We start from the raw sequence: 17,238 nt of genomic DNA on the forward strand, positions 1-17,238 counted from the left end.
ACCGGCAGGGCCCGAGGGTAAGGGACGAGGAAGGGGAGAGGAGAGGCGAGGCGGGAAGGGAAGGGGAGGGAGGGTGTTTCCCTAACCGCTTAATTGTTTGCGCCTCCTTTGTTTCTCAAAACCTGAATCAGTTACTAAAAAGTTTTTGTTCATTAGCAGTAAATTAAATTAAGTGAAATTCCCCGAGTCAATATTCTTGCCTGTGACATTACAAAGTACCTCAAGAGATTTTTTTACCCTGCTGTGCATCATTTCAGATGCTTCTACCGTTCTTTAACTGGTTCATTGTTGGCATAAGTTGGGACATTAGGGTTTCAGCAGTAACAGAGCTGGTACTTGAGCAAAGTTCTGGGTAATGCCCTAAAATAATTGTATTTACACCTTTAGCAAACATGTTATGCGAGTTTGAAAAAAAACTGCTGATGAAAATTACACCAGTTCAAAATGCACCAACAGATACGTTACCTAGCAAGGATGTCCCTGGAAATCTTCTCCTTTTCCTTTGCCAATTTAGGAAAGGTTCGTTTAAAATCTGTTAGAATGTATTAAAGTGCAGGGTCACATTCTATCTAGTCCTGGGAAGAAAAAGGAAATGTAGCTGAGAAGCCTAAAAGCTCTGGCAGCTTCAAAAGAGTGAAGATTCATGCAGAATCCAGAAGTCTTTTCTTCCAGACTATAAAACCTGCAATTTATTCACAGAATTAATAAAATGCAGATATGCATTTCTAATTTGATGAGTTGGGGGGGAGGGGGAAATCAAGCAATATCCATAGAAAGTTTTCTCATTTTTCCTCACTGTTGAAGATGTACTTAATTGCTAAGGAACCAAATTTGGTAAACAACAACAGAAGTACACAAACACTCAGTAAAAGAGCACTATGTAATGAACAGATCTTGACATTGCCTTAAAAGCACTTTTCATATTATATCCATATTCTCCTAACTTGCCTCTGAATGATACTAAAATATCTTTCTCTGCACTACAGATAGGTAAAATAGCTCATATTTTGCTATTTCATTAAACAAGATGTTGGTACACATTCATATATATCAACACACATTAATGTCCAGACATGCATCATTTTGTCTCCTATGTAAGTTAAATCTTCAAAAATTTAAAACTTCACAAACTAATGTAATTTAATAGGTATTCACTTAGAAAGATTTTCTTGGACAACGAATTTTAGGAACTAATTCTTCTGATCTCCGAAGCAATTGCACTAACAATCTAGCTTGAGTTAATCCAGGTTACTTACTATTAGTCTTGATAATTGATTCTTATTTTAACACATGGTCATTAACTTTGCTTTGCATTGCAGAAGCTAAATGAGGCTTCTACCCCCTAGCAATCCAACATGCTCTCTATATGCTCCCATTTGACCTCTTTGGTAACCCTCGAATGAGTGATCTAGCATAGAAGCTCACTTTCCAGTATCTTACCATTGTAGCGTTGAAGCATAGAAATCCACATTCACAAAATTGAACATTTCCTGAATACAATGGAAAAAGCGACTGAAATGCTTGCAGATTTTGTTTTGTTGTTTTGATAGCATGCAGAACACTAACGCATTTCTCTAATGGAAACTGAAACAACTGCTATAAAGCAGCATGCAGCATTCCAATAGTCCAGTTCTATATGCGGCATGTATGTTCCACGCTGTGATTGACCTATGCGTTAATTTTAAAGAATGGAATTTTGCTTTATCCTGTGAGAGGAAGGACTGTTATTTTGTAATTGACTGCTTTAACTGGAGAGAGTATTTAGGTTGCCATAGCAATGGCTAATCTGTATTCCTACATCTGAATATGCATCTTTTACTCAATAAACTGACCACTTTTACAAATGTACGTACTTTTATATGCATCACTTCAGAACATGCAAGCACCTGGTACTACATCTGTAGATAAGCTCAGATGCAGTTTCCCAGTTTGTGCTTGCACACTGTATATTTGCACTTGTCAACCAGGCAAGTACATTTTGGGGGTATTTTCATTACAGATAAAGAAGCTGCTCTGCAGAACTAGCAATTTGGGATGAGTAATCTAGGATGAGAGAGTTGCACATCCCACAAGAAGCCACTGAAGTAACTGCATCTCTTAAAATGTGATTTAGAACCCAAAAGCAGTGCAGGGACCAGCTAATTCTAATAGCACAGTCACATTCCCCCGCGCTGAACACAAGCAGCTCTGTGCATAGGGGCAAACAGGACTAAAGAGCACAATAACCCCCTTTTCAGGGAGATGATTTACATTCTGAAAGGCACAATGAGGGAACCCTGCCTGTGCTACCCTATTCAGTTGGATATTGAAGCAGTCACTGGGCAGGATAAATTCTTGTTCTCACTTTCTACACATCTGTACAGAAAATATGGCTAAAATTTGCAAAACAGCTTCTTATTTAAGGAAGAAATACATCTATGATGAATTGATTTGGAGGGTAGCACTTTACGGGAGAGTTCTGAAGACAGAAATCATAGCACATTAGTAGTGTGTTTATAACACACCAAGCATGGAAGTGTATGAATATATATTATCTACTGGAATTCCAAGTTTGAGGGTGTTTACAGATATTTTGGATGCTCTTCCAAACTTAGTTTTGATGCAATCCAAGATTCTGCATTTCACACCAAAGGACTTGCCAACAGCTGAATTTCCACAATGCCAAGGTAAAAGCAAGGCAGTGCTTTAAAATCTAACTCTCGAAGACTTGCTTTAGTAAGTTCTAAGGGTGGGGGCAGATTCAACAAGCCACCAAATTACTGATTCAGGGTAGTTTGGAAAAGAGCACCATTGTTGGCAAAGGAAAGAGTCTATGTTGTGTACTTCCATCTCTCAGTCTGCAGGGACTTGAGCACCAGGGAAGCCACATCACCAGGAACAGCTGACTTGTGTACTGGAAGTACAAGTACAATGTGGTACAGAAAAGCCCTCAATGAAGCAGTGTGAGCACAACTCCTGGAAGCATCATCACTGATACCAAAGCAAGGGATAGGTAAATCACAGCTTTTTCCTCAATACAAAAATAGATACCAGGAAGTGAAGCAGTAAGCAGAACAGACCAAAATATTGCTGCTAGAAAAGAAGAATGGAGCTATCTTTTGGAAAAAGAATAGGAGGAGGAGTTAGGACTGATCTAGCCCTCTGCTGTAAAGTATATGCTATAAAAAGCACTCAATGATAAGTTTTGTGAAAGATGTTCAATGGACAGGTAAAATTTTCATCCATTCTTGATAGTATTTCTATTCTTATTCCATTATAATAAACCAGATTTCTAAATTCTAGATTAAGCTGTAGTGGAGTACCATTTAAAACTACTAGATCCTTAGCCACTTCATAAGGAGAAACACAGCACCACATGCAAATGTGTGCTATTGGCATAAGTGTGAAGTCCCTCCAGCATGGTTTTTGGCTTATCCTGTCATGCCAGGGGAATCAGCTTTCCCTCCTTCATAATCTCCATTCCAGTGGAGACTATTCCTGTGCAAGGTTCCATGCTAATAATCAAAGTCACATACTGGCTTTAGTACACCAAAACACAGGAAAAGGAGGTGGATTCTCTCTCCCTCCTGGACTGTCCCCCTCTCAGGCTTAAAAGGGAATTTATACTTTAAGATACTCACAAGTTCTGAAAACATGTTTTTTTATTTGCTTGCAGATTCCAGTCTTCATTAATCAGTTATCCCTGTATTTTCTCTTACAATTCAAGAGGTTTTGTGCAGTACGAGCTATAAGCAGGGTGATTTCCTACATCAAATAGATTATAACTCTTGATTGTGGTGGTTTCACATATTTTATTATTTTATTCACCTTAGATGCGCCTACCCACTCAAAAGCAGCAGGAAAAAGAGGCAATTCTGTTGTGCAGGTTTTGTCATTACTCTTACACTGGAAAAAAACCTCAGTAAAGCATGTTTCCCCAGCTAGTTAAAATCTCCCTTATCTTTCCCATACACTGCTATTCCCAATCCCTACTGAACACAAACATACACACAAACATTTATTGGGTACACAGGAAACAAGCCGAAGCAGCAGGAGGCAGAGCTATTACTTTCGCAACTCAGAATGTAGAATCTACCCACCCTGGTGCAGGGTGTTCAGGGACAAGACAGAAGAGAGCGGGATGATAGATGAATCTGGCCCAAGCAATCCTTTATTCTGCAAATAGATCTTGCTAATATAGTAGCATATGAATGATCAGCTTTTTCCCAGAGGCAGCCCTGTCCCCCAACAAGTGAAGGTGTGGAATCTGACATGACAAATATTGATTTCCCCAGAGGAATTTATTTTTCCAAACACAAGCAAGTATTATTGCAAATCAGCAATCAAACCTCAGCAGCAGCTTGTATTTAAAGACACTTAAACTATTATACTTGCAGTGTATATAATATGTAAATAACCATGTAAGCTTCAGTGCAATATGTATTTACATACAATTCCTGTAAATATGTAATAAGTGTAAGTATAGCAACAATCAATCATTTCTGAATCAACACTGTTTTTTAAATTATGGTCTGGCTTTATTTTACTTTCTTTTGTTAAAGGCTCAGTACAAAGCCCTGTCAAGAAACAGAAAAGATTCCCAGCAAGCCAGAATGGACTTTAAAGTGTCTTAACAAATACTGCTTATCACATCAATGTGTTAGATCTGGTTTCTTCTACTATTGTTTAGTGCCAATTTAGTTATACAAAGTTAAACTAGGGAAATTGTCCATAAATTTATTTTACTATTTGAAGATTAATTTATAGTCTAATTCTGAAGTCAGTGATACGGCTCCCCTGGCCATGAGACTGGATTTAACCAGCTTTCTTAAGGTAAAGAAAAGTTCTCCAACTTGAAAAGGAAAAAACAATACATTATAAGTGAACATACCTTTCTAAAAAACATTTCTGTAATCCAGATTCATCCTCTTATTTCATCACAGTATATCAAAAGAATAATAAGATAGGACATGGAAACTGGAAAATTTAATTCTTGTGGTATATGCAGCTCTGTCACATTCCTCTTATGAATAAAGCATATCTGCTACCAATCCCCCTGTAATTTCTTCCATTAACTCATTGTCTATTACTTGCAGTTTATTTGATCTGCCTATTTAGGACAAAGACTGATTTCTGCAATCAAAAGTAACCCTAAGATGATACCAGTTAACTTTGTCATCTGACTCGCTTTCAACACTATGTACATTACACTTTCACTGTTATAGCTGGCATATTTTATGTTGGTTTTATAGCAGAAAACATTCATGGACAAGGAGAACAAGACCAAACCAAAGCAGAATTTTGGTAGTTATAAATATCAGTTGAAAAAAGCATGCTCTGCCTAAAACAAAAGCTTAGCATCATTAAATGTCCTGTTGTACTAACAAGACCCAAGAATAGTATCCTCACAGGCAGTTATTGAAGAATAGTATAATGACCTTGCTTATCAAGCTTACACTGAGATTCACAGTCTAAGGATAGCACTACATTTGATCTGCCTCTAAACTTCTGCTTGAAAATTTCTAATCCAGATCAAAGTACTTCAGCATTTCATCTAACAGACAAGGCACTTCAATTTTAGTTATTGTTTATCACATGAATCAGATCTTACATTCCTCTATCTTCTCACAAATTAAAAATAAGTTTCTCGATTTATTTCTAGTGTCAAAAATACTTAGAAATTATTAATCCTTTCTTTAAACAATATATCTCCAAACCAATCTTCATTCATCTGTCAAAATCAAATACATACTTCAAGGCAGAAACAAGCTAAACCATCTCAGACTAATTCACTTGGTCAATAAAATCCGTTTTTCTATGGAATATAGGCAAATACTTTCCTCAAAGTAGTGGCAGTTCAACAAGGACAGCAACAAGGACAAATATTACGGGAATTTTCGTAAGATTGTTTCTAAACCACCGGTGGGAAATAGAGGCCTTCAGCATCCAAGTTTAGTCCAATGGACTACATTCTGTTTCAAATGCTATGAGACTGTTTTATGATCATTTTAGCATTTGTCAATACCAACCTTCATATGTAGCCCAACTACTACAGTACTTTTCGTTTGCACATATTTGTGCATATTTTTTGTTCACAAAAGGTACTAAGAAATAGAAGCAACTCTGACAAGTTACAGTCAAAGAAACAGACTGATCTAATCTTAGACTGAAAAAGGAGAAATACAATGGCAAAGCTGTTCTTGAAAGACTGAGAAAACATCACCCTCTTACCTTTTCTTATCCCTTCCTGAAAACTAAGTAAAGATTAGGATGTTAGGAACAAAATTATTGATGGTGAAAGAACAAAAAAGAGAGAATATTCAGCGAGTTATAGCAGTTACACAATCCTGAGTAATAAACAATGTAAACTGTTCACTGTGTCAGTTGAGAACAGGTGATTTGGGGAGTGTAAAATCAGAAACTATTTAAGAATATCTTGCAAGCTGTCAGAAAAGTTAAAACTTGGCAAACAGAAATTAGGCCAGGATAATTTTAAAAAATCCACTTAGTTTAGAAGAGTAGTAGGAGATATATAATGAAAGAAAATAAAGCAGTTGACAGCAATACATATGAAGCAGGACTACGAAATTGTAATACTGAACAGGGAAAAAAGGAAAATGTAGAAAAATGAATGGCTAGCAGAGCTAAGGACTCTAAGACTTTTTTTTTTTTTTTTTAAGTACATTAAGAACACAGAATTTGTAAGTGTGCCATATATCTGCATGGTTTATGGCAGAAGTATTAATAGTAATACAAAAAAAGCAGAAATAATAAATACTAGTCTTCAAGAAAAAGCTAGATGATGCAGCTGCAGGGTGAGATGCTTTCTATAACAACAGTAATTAAGTAGAGAAAAATGAATCAACAGTTGCTGAAATTGAACAGATCTGGATAACTTGCATCCCAGAATTTTAAGAGAGGTAGCCAAGCAGCATCCAGACTGTCAGAAAAAGATTACATTGCTAAGCTAAAGGAAAAAAAGGGGGCAGGGGAGAGAGTGATAATTATATTCTTGTCAGTGTGGCATCAATTAATGGCAAAATACTGGAGTGGAGCGGTTGATATAGGACTTCAGTAATAAAGGATTAAAATAAAGTAATATTAATCCTAGTCAATATGGATTAACGAAAAGATGGTTGTTTTTTTGTTTTTTTGTTTTATTTTGAAAGCTTGTCTAATAGACTACATCTTTGAAATGATATGCGTTTCCACAAAACATGAAATGTCACAGCCTATGACATTTTGATTAATAAACTGGAATTATATAAAATCAACATGAAATACATAGAATGGATTTAAAAAAAAATGTTAATAGGTGTCAATACATAGTTGTAAACAGGAATGATCTGGTTTTATCTGAATGCTGCTCTTACCCCATACTAACATTTGTATTGGTAATGTGAAAGGAAACGTAAACCATTACAGATAAAGGCTTGTGCACAGAGAGACTGGAGAATGCTCTAAAATAAAGACAGCAGGACACCAATGCTAAGCAAGAGAATAGGATTACCAGGAAAGCTGAGCAAAGAGGAAAAGCGATTGTGCCAAATGAAAGTCTAACAAAAAGTATGTTGTCATATTTACACAATAGAAAACTACACTGGGAACGCACAGTTTAGAAAAGAGACTTAGAGTCACAGGAATTAATCAGACTTAGGTATCAGCATGACATTGCAACAAAGGTTTAATATCAGTTTGTCTGCTTGGGGTTCCCTTACTTAAACATCCAGCGATGATGTTAAATTACCTTCCGTATTTGGCACTGGTGCAGAAGCAGCTGGAATACTGCCTCATTCCAGTATTTATAATTTTTAAAGCATATGAATGTATTGGAGAACATTCAGAGGAGAGACAAACAGAACAAATCAATTAGAAAACATACTTTGTAAAAGGCCAAAGAACTCCATCTATTTAGATTATCGAAGAGAAGCTTGCGGAGTGACTCAAGTGCCTAAGCAGCTACAAGCCAGGAACATATATTTCCTAACAGACATCTTCACAATCTAGAAATACAAAGGTATAAAAACTTCAAACAATTGAAGACTGTAACTATTAACAAATAGGAAGTGCATGTTTTATTTGTTGTTTTTCTTAAGGATAATTTCTCGAGTAAGTTACCAAGAGCAGTAGGAGATTTTCTCTCAAAAGTCATTTTTAACATTTTTAACAAGATAAAATGTCCTTTTGAAAGATCTAAAACAAGTAGGAATTGTTTTGGGGAAGTCCTTTGGCCTTGTCAAGTAGTGAGGAGTCAGATCACTGGAGTCTGCCTCTCTACTCTTTAGATCTATGAAATAATTCCATCAAACACTGTTTCTGGTGTAAATGCCAGGTACACCAATATTCTGGTGCTTTTGAGGGCATATCAATGATCACTGACCAAACAGGGATGGTAGAGGGCAATGAGTAAGTGAGGTAATTTGTAATTAAATGCAAGTTAATTTGTTACTCCTGTTGTTCTGTTATGAATGCTAGTCCAGTATTCACATAATAACTCACATTAATCGACATTATCTTTTAAAATACTTGGTTGGCAGTCTCTTTTCCTCAGTGCCAAAGAAGTCTTCCACCACAAGCAGAGAAAAAGTAATTTATATTTGCTTTCAGATTATAACTTAGAGAGTTTAGGATGACTGGTCCTTTGTCTTTGAAGTCATATGCATGTCTGTCTGTGCAATAGGTATAAAACTAAGTTTAAAATTTGATTACAGTTAAAGCCAATGCTTAACACTAAAGGTAAAATATTTTGCTTTGTAAATAAGAAAACAAGATTTTAGCTTTTTTTTTTCTTTCTAATCTCTTCTTCCAACATTATTTAGTTTGAACTGGGCAAAGAGTTATTCAAGTGAAAATAAACAAGGCAGATGGTAAAACATCTGTATTGTCTGGAATTCCATCAAGTTACCAGCTACCACAGTACTGCTAGGTACAACAGCTTATCACCAGTACCAGCAGAATTAATCAATCCTTGGAGAAGTGTCTAAGCTAGCCCATAAAGCAATGGCTTTTCATCTCTAGTGGTCTTTTTCAAGCAAGACTAGATTCTTGATTAAACTCATCCAATATAGCTCCTCTAAATTTTCACAAAGATTCAGCTGCCACTGCTACTATATGTCTCAGTTTCTCTCTAAGCAGAAGAAACTGGTGTTTCTAGAATTGTAGACTGATTCAGAAATGCCTTTATGCACAGTTTTAAAAGGCCATTCCTATTCCCCACAACACTTAAATATGCTTTGAAACCTCTGATGAAATTCAGTGCCATTCTAATACAAATACTGTACTAAACAGAAAAAACTTTGAAAATTTTAGGGAAGAATTCCCCAACTTAGAACCAATAGAAAAGGGTTTTGGTTTTAGGATCTTCTAACTTGGATCATATCATGCTCGCTTACAAACCATTACAGCAATGGCTGTATGATGCTGGGGAAAAAAAAAGAAAAGAAAAGAAAAACAATAAAAGCCTGTTTCTGCCAATTTTGAAGAGATACATATCCCCATCCTACAGGGCTGGTGCAATGCTTATCAAAAATCTAATAAAGGACTCAATCTCAAGAGAAAGCTACTCTGGAAAAAGCATTACTACCAAGGTATGCTAGCACATACTAACCATGTCTTACTTCTGGTTAGGATGAAAGGTGGATGCAATTCTTACAGAATCGTGTAAGGCAATACACTCCAAGGTAAGTCTAAAAAGTATAAAAGGAAAATCAAGTTTCATACAAGAGGTGAGATAACCTAAGAGCCCAGTTACATCTCACTTAATATAAGCTCTTACAACAAAATGAGTAAGGTGTATTTAAACAGCAAGTATCACCTCCAAATATCCCAAAGTTCTTGACAAACTAAAATCCAATTTACAAGTTATTTACATGGAAATAATTTCTTTTATTCTGGAAATATAGCTGGTCTTTCAGACACAGCAGTTACATCACCAGTCTGGGAAACTGGCAGCATCTTCAGCTAGCAGTGATTTAGACTATGCAATAACACATAAGCTCATGGGCTCAGAACCCCTTAAAGCGGAACCAGTAGCACTGTTACTAAATCTTCTGTGGGAAGCTGGCACTGAGCAGACTACAGGATCATTTATTGCTGTTTATATGTTTCTATTGTCACCTACCCACTCATATTCAGCTTTTCATCTCAGGTAAAATGAGTGGCTCTTCCAGCCTGAAGAGCTATAAGCATACTGCTCTCCAGCACAAAGCTAAATTGATCCTGGTTTCTTTATGCTCCTTCTGTTGGGGTGTGGAGATAGAAGAGCCATCTCTCAGCATTGCAGCAAAACTAAGATCCTAGTCAAATCAGGAAAGCCAAACGGCAGCCTCAGCATAATCACTGAAAATAAAAGGAATTTGCAATCTAATTCAACAAGCTAGGGAGATGGATTCATGAACACAGGCACAAGATTGTGAAGTGATTTGGCCAATGCCAAATACCACTTCAGTGAAAGGTAAGAGTAAAGCAGGTCTCCTAAGCTCCAGAAAAGTGTGTTGTCCACATTTTGTAGGTTGAATAGCAAAGATTAGCGATTCTTAACACAAACCAAAATACTCCTTTAGAATTCAAAATTCAACTGTATTAGCCGCCTCCTCTAATGACCTCAGAGTTTTGAATAGGAAAGGACCTTATTTTAAATGTCTCACTTTGCCTGAGAAGAATTACAATGATTACACAGTTGTATAAATACCTCTGCTCAGGGCACATCTTCATTTATTTAAAAACAGAACTGTTGTTAAAAAGTGGCAGCTTTACTATAGGATAGAGCATAAAAAGAACTGTCTTATCAGCAGGAAGCTCTGTATTCTTTAGGGATTCAGAAGCAAGGGGAAAAGAAAGCCAAACATATCAGCCTTATAGTCATTACTCTGGCCTCTTAGAAACCTCCTAGAAACAGGTAGAGAGATCAAGAGGAAACAGATTAGCAGCCCTTTAGGCAAGGCTTAAAACTCGATCTTAATCTATCACAAAGCAGGAACCAAAAACAAGGTGGAAAAGCTTAACAGAGAGCTCCCTTTAATTTCTATTTCCATATTACTAGAAGTTAGAAAAATATAGCGTTCCCTGAAGTAGAGAAGTTTTTGATCTATGTTTAAAAATATTTTTAAAATATAAGCCTATCAGACCTGAGGTCTGTATCCAAAACTGTATTTGATGTCAACCCTTTTTCTACCTGTCTTCTATTTCCCGTTAATTAAATCATTTATGCATATATTTATCTTTTAGTCCATGCTTATGTGTTATTCTGAGTAGTGCATGAATTTATTTTCTTAATTACAGAAAATAAAGTTACCAAAATACACAGCGTTCATATTGATGTTTTTCTCTATGTTATGACTTTGAGGAAAAACAGGGAAATTATTGTTTTGTATATTCATCCCAATATGTGAGAACATAGACTGATTCCAGCAGCCCTCAGAATACATGGTGTGTATATATTTTTTTATTTTCATATATATATATATATTTTTTTTTTCAACATTAAAAAAATGTTAAGGGAATGGTATGCGCTGAGAAGCCTGCACTTCCTGGCTTTCTTGCATACAATCTAACCACAAGTCACAGCAAATACTCCCTGGAGACTGGCAACAGCTGCTAGCTAAAGGTTTAGACCTAATGGTGTTCACATAATTTCTGGTTCAGTGGCACTCAGAAATGCAGCCTCTGTGCAAACCATCCCTCTGCATTAAAAGAGCTGATGAGGTTTACCTCTGCTGTCCAGAGGTGTCTGACACAGGATTGTTACTGGTGCATTTTTCCCTGTTAAGTTATAAGTTTATGGTTATGAATGTAAAACAAAAATCCACTAACACGTATCAAAATAGCATACAAAATTAAAAAAATGCAGAAAAGCTTACAGAAACTCAAGAAGCCCTGTGAAAGAGGGAATTCACCCTGACACAAACTGGTTAAGGGCAAAGAGACAAACTGTGCTGGTGGGGCTACTCGGTTCCCACAATTTATTCTTTAATAACTTCTACTGCAATATTTCTGGGGCACATCAAAGAACAATACAGGCTGATGTTGGTAATCCTTCTCACATATAAAAACTTTCATTACAGAGTGTTAAAGGCATCATTCTGTCTGAGAAATGGGAATTGATAGGGGTTGGCTTTTTTCTATCCTGGGGAAATATCTAAGGCTCTTTCTCATGGTGACGCTGAGTACTCTTGCCAGAATTTGTTCTGAAAGCTGCAGATGTGCAATATGATGAAAAATCTCTTTGATAAATGGGAAAAGGGAAAAAAAAGTTCAGCAGACCACTTTTCTGTGTCAGACCTAGAAACTGCTTTCCATTCTAATTAGTTTTAAAATGTTTCTTGTAAACACTTTTCTATTTCTTCCTCCAGAGTTGTCAGCACTAATTTTTACAGAGATGCCTGTATTCAACATCTTTGCTTATACAAACAGGGTAAAACAGGTTTTATTCTTTATCCATAAGAATTGCAAAGTTCCTTTCGTTTTTGTAGTTACAGTGGTCAGATAGACTGAGTTGGCTAAGGCAAACCCTCATCATTTCAATTTCAATTCAGTGCGATATTCTTGCTCACTTCCCAAGCTAAACTGCTGCACTCTGTGGCTGTCTTAATTATGCAGTTGACAAAGTCTACCCCAAAAAGGATTCCATTTTGGAAACCTAGCAGAACTACTTATGCATTTAGTACACAGCATAAACTTCAGAGGTTTGAAGGGATGGCACTGCATTTCCTAGCCTCATGAAAAATCAGGTAGTCTCACTTTTTTAATACACATTTATGGAATTACAAAATGAGAATATGTAATAAAACCAAGAGTATAAATTATCCTCTCAGTCTTTAAACAAGCAAATCAGATTAGAGCCTTACTTGATCTACAGAAATAAATGAGCATTGAATTTGGCCCAAAATTCATATTGAAGATAACCACAGCCCTACTGCCGTAGCCAGTAAAAGTTGCCAACAGTGCATCAAGATACCAAGATTTTTAAACAGAGGCTATTACCCACTGCTGCTTTTTTTTTTCCCCAAACCTAGGGGAAAAAAAAACTGCTTACTAGATGCTGAAATCTTCAGCAGAAGAGAATCTGTAGTTCTCTTCTCATTACTGTGGTGTATGTGAAAAGTAACTTCCTTGACTTCAGCGAAGCTTGATGAATACAGACTAGAAAGAGGAGAAACAGTCCCTATGTTTTATTAAAGCCTTTAAAAATTGATACAAAGAGTGCTCCAGTAACAAGTGCTGACAGCTTTGATTAACATAACTGCATTTCTTTCTTATTCCTTTTCATATCCATTGTATTAAAAAAAAATCCATTTCACACAGTTCACCTATTCTTAAATTCAAAACAACCAAAAAATAAGCCTAAAACTTTCTCCGCAACATCTCAGGCTACATAAATGGGCAGGGTCTACAATGGGAAGAAGGCGCTGCCTGTGTTGTGCGATTGTTACTGCAAGTGTTGTTCTTGTACCAAATACTTCCAGCAGGCACATGGGACCACTGTGTCACACACAGGCAGACAGAAAAAACAGTATGATCTCTGCCCAGATCAGTCTCCAATGGGAATAGATGCAACAGAGAGGGGGATACAGATAGACAGGACCAAGGAAACAGTGAAACAGCAGTCACCACAACAGGTGCTAGTCTCAGCACCCAGGAAGTCTGCTCATTGCCAAGTTTGAGGGAAAGCAGCAGGGTGAAGAGGGTTTGTTGGGGGCGGAGGGTTGTTTTTTTAAAAAAATAGATACTTTTTTCAAGTTTTTCAAGCAGGAGGGCCATCATAGGCAAAAGCACTATGAGGAGGTTTCTTTCAAGCACGTATACCTGAGTAACTGCTAGGGTTTAACATCACCCTAATACACTTAGCTCCTCTTAGTTTCTTATTTCCCTAAGAAGGCTACAGAAAAGAGCATTCCCTCTAGTCCCAAGAGATTTGAAACAAGGTTTCCCATGCAGTAACAGTATCAACTATTGGCCTTGAATGGCCTTAAGACCATCCAAGGTTTATCTTAGTCACTTTTTCTGTTGCCTCCCCCCCCCCCTTTTTTTTTTTTAAGTAGCCAAAAGCAAACAGCTTTAAAATCATATTACCTTGTCTCAGCCAATTGTTTGCAAACATTATAATATAGCATAATAATGTATGCAGTTAAAGTTCAAAAGTTAGACTTCAAAGCAAAAGCCAATGAGAAGAACTATATATAACCTGTAAATTAAGCTGCAACAAAATCAGTGGTAAGGGGTTTAGGCTGACTTTTGACACAGAGTTGGGAGCACAAAAGGAAAAGGGATTGCTTATATCTTTTAGATTTATGTTTGGCTTCTAAAGGACTTCCCTCCCAATCAACTTTTCCAGTGATCAACTAACAGAGCAAAAACTAAAGGCCAAATCCTTCAAAAATATACATACTTAAGACACAAATAAGTTACAACTTTTATGCATGCATTAATATTGGCTTTAATAGCACTACTTGTTAAGAGTCAAACTGCTAGTGATGTGTATGCATATATGTCTTTCCAGCACTGGGAATGTTCTGCTTTTGAGGACAGAAAACATGATTTCCTGTTACTCAGTGACAATTGTTAATAGTCAAATTCATTTCAGTAGGATGACTTCCAAGCTTAAAGTTAAATGTGATGGCTCTGTCAAGGCCTACTGACTACAGCATCTTAGTATTACCAGAACACTGCCAAGACTTGACTTGCTTAGGCCCTTCAGACAGCAATTTGGGAGAGAATTATTAACAGTGAAAATTACTGTAAGACCACCAAACCTTATACAAAAGCTGAGAAGGCTAAGAGAGACCCTAAAAGTTCTTCCAAATTTTTCGTTTTCTGCCTAAACTGACTTGGAGTTATGGTATCCCTTTAATTTATGCTTCTGTCTTTGATGTAGCTATTAACTGAAAGTGGCACTGACCTTGGCTGGATGACAGACGTAATCGTTTCCCAAGGATAAACTGCTCTTGAACAGTTCTTTATTATCAGACAGGCCTATGATTTCTTTTAAACACTAGCCATACCTGTATTTACTCTTCTGTTTCCCTTGTACTGAAAAAGCAAATGAATCTCATTAGGACAGAACATGCTAAAAATCTATTACATTGCCAGCTTGCTGTATTCCAGAATTCAGATCAACTTCCTGTTGTGTTGAAGAAATACTTATATGAACATTAATGAAAATTATTGGATAGTGAACACTTTGAACATGAGAACATTCTGCTCATAGAAGCACATAAAAGGTTTAATAATTAATTTTTTTAAAGCTTGGCCCCAAATCAAATCCTCCTTACTCAGCAATCAAAAGCAGCTTATTCAAGTGCCCAGGAATCTGATGGGATATACCTTATCAACACCGATCTTTTACAATCTATCAGGCAAAATTTATTTTTGCTGTCAGTTAGCCTTTTGCACGCCTCAAAACAGGAAGAATCTCCATGCAAAAATCACATCCTTTGCTCACAGAGAAATATAGGACATCCTAGTGTTACTGCTGCACATTTGCCACTTTTCCTTCCTAAAAGAAGCACAGATCTTAAAATACAGTAACAAAACAGACTTTGCTTCCTTTCATCTTCTGTACTACTTAGAGAAATATTCTTGTAGCTCCTTAGTCTTTCCTAGCAACTTATGTCTCAAGACTTGATGCATGTACCCTTATTTTAATATAATCATCAATAACTCATTCTTTCTTGCCCATCATCCATTGTACTATTTTTCAGTATTACTGTAAAGATCCTGAGCGGTCCCTATGTGAAAAGAATTTCTGAAATCCAGATCTGGTACTTGCCTTACATGAATTTTTCCTTCCTACTCTGTTTATATATTGAAAAATACTGCCATGTTGCTTGACATAATCTGTATTTCACAATGCTATGGCACCTGCAATGCAGCAAACCCCTTTACTGTATATTAGTACAAATTAACTCTGCTATCCTCTGTGCTGTGACCTCACATACATCAGATGTCCTTCCTTCCAAGGCACAGAGTGGTACTAATTCTTTTGTGCACCTGAAGTAAAAAATGCTGCTTAAAATTAAAAAAAAAAAAAAAAAAAAAACACGCATGTAGCTAGCATCTTTGAGATGCCATCCACCAATGCTCTCACAAAAAATATTTTTAGTCTTACAGGACCATTTTCTAATCTGGGAAAAGCACATCTCACAAATAAGCCCCCAAGATATCCTCTCTCAATTCACAGTTTCAGGATTCCAAAGAGAAATCTGGATTTCTATGAACTTATTCATTCACTCTTCATTGCATTTTCATTCACTGTAGCCTTACTTGCCTCCCTCATCCTGTTTTTATATACAATGAAAAATAGCTTTTAAGGAGCACAACTCTTCTAATTTATCTATTTCCATCTTTCCTTTTTAGACATGCACCTGCTTCCCCCTCCACCCCCTTTTTCCATCTCTATTATTTCACTCCCTTTTTCATGATTTCATAATATCAAGGGAGGGAAAGGGATAACTTGCATTAATCTTAGAAATTCCAGTACGCAAGTTGCAAAATATTTTATGTGAATACTTCATAATATATTGATACACTTATTTGCAAGCCCTCTAGTCTTAGAAGAGCCAAAGTAAAAGCTTTTATAAAACAATTACTAATTTCAGTTCTCTGTATTCAAATTAAAACACTATAAAGGAGAGTGATTTTTAAGGAGCACTTATTTGCACTATTCAGGAACCTATTCAAAAGTGTTTAAGTGTTCAAAAGCGTGTGTCTTGTTTTGCTTACATTTGCAGCCACTAAGAACAACTGGTTAAATCTTTTCAAAAAAATTGTGCCAGGTTGGCATAAAACATTCATTTTCCTTTTTGTTTAGCATAAGAATTTGTTCCTTAGAAAGCAACAGAATTGTACAGAATGAGGAAAAAGAGAATGAGCAGAGGCACACAAGTTCCTGAATAGTACATATTAAAAAGTATTTTTTAAAAGAAAGGTTGAAAGAAAATAAAAGGTTTCCACTGCGATTGCTTGCTTGAATCTTTCTCCTTTAATACAAGTGATTACTTCAGTAACTTCACCTTTGCCTTCTAAAAATTTCATCTACGCCCTTCTTGATCAGTCTGCAGCAGATGCCTACCACAACATCACCCATGCTGGTCTGTCCCGTAAGCACTCAGCCGGCTCATCCCCTCTTTCAAAGCAAAGCTCCACGCGTGAAGACGACTCCTTTCCATAGAGTACAACCCCAGTCCTCCCCTTCCCAGCCTCTCCATCCTGTATCCACACATCTCAGCACTCCAGTCAGGCAACTATCCCAACGCATGTCTG

General features: G+C 36.6%; 1 protein-coding gene across 9 annotated transcripts in view; it reads right to left on the reverse strand.

Moving 5' to 3' along the window:
* Positions 1–17,238, reverse strand: part of FHIT (fragile histidine triad diadenosine triphosphatase) — a 624,994-nt gene that overhangs the window by 448,298 nt on the left and 159,458 nt on the right. The gene's annotated exons all lie outside the window — the stretch shown is intronic.

Source organism: Apteryx mantelli, chromosome 12, assembly GCF_036417845.1.
Source record: "Apteryx mantelli isolate bAptMan1 chromosome 12, bAptMan1.hap1, whole genome shotgun sequence".
NCBI classification, from domain to species: Eukaryota; Metazoa; Chordata; class Aves; order Apterygiformes; family Apterygidae; genus Apteryx; species Apteryx mantelli.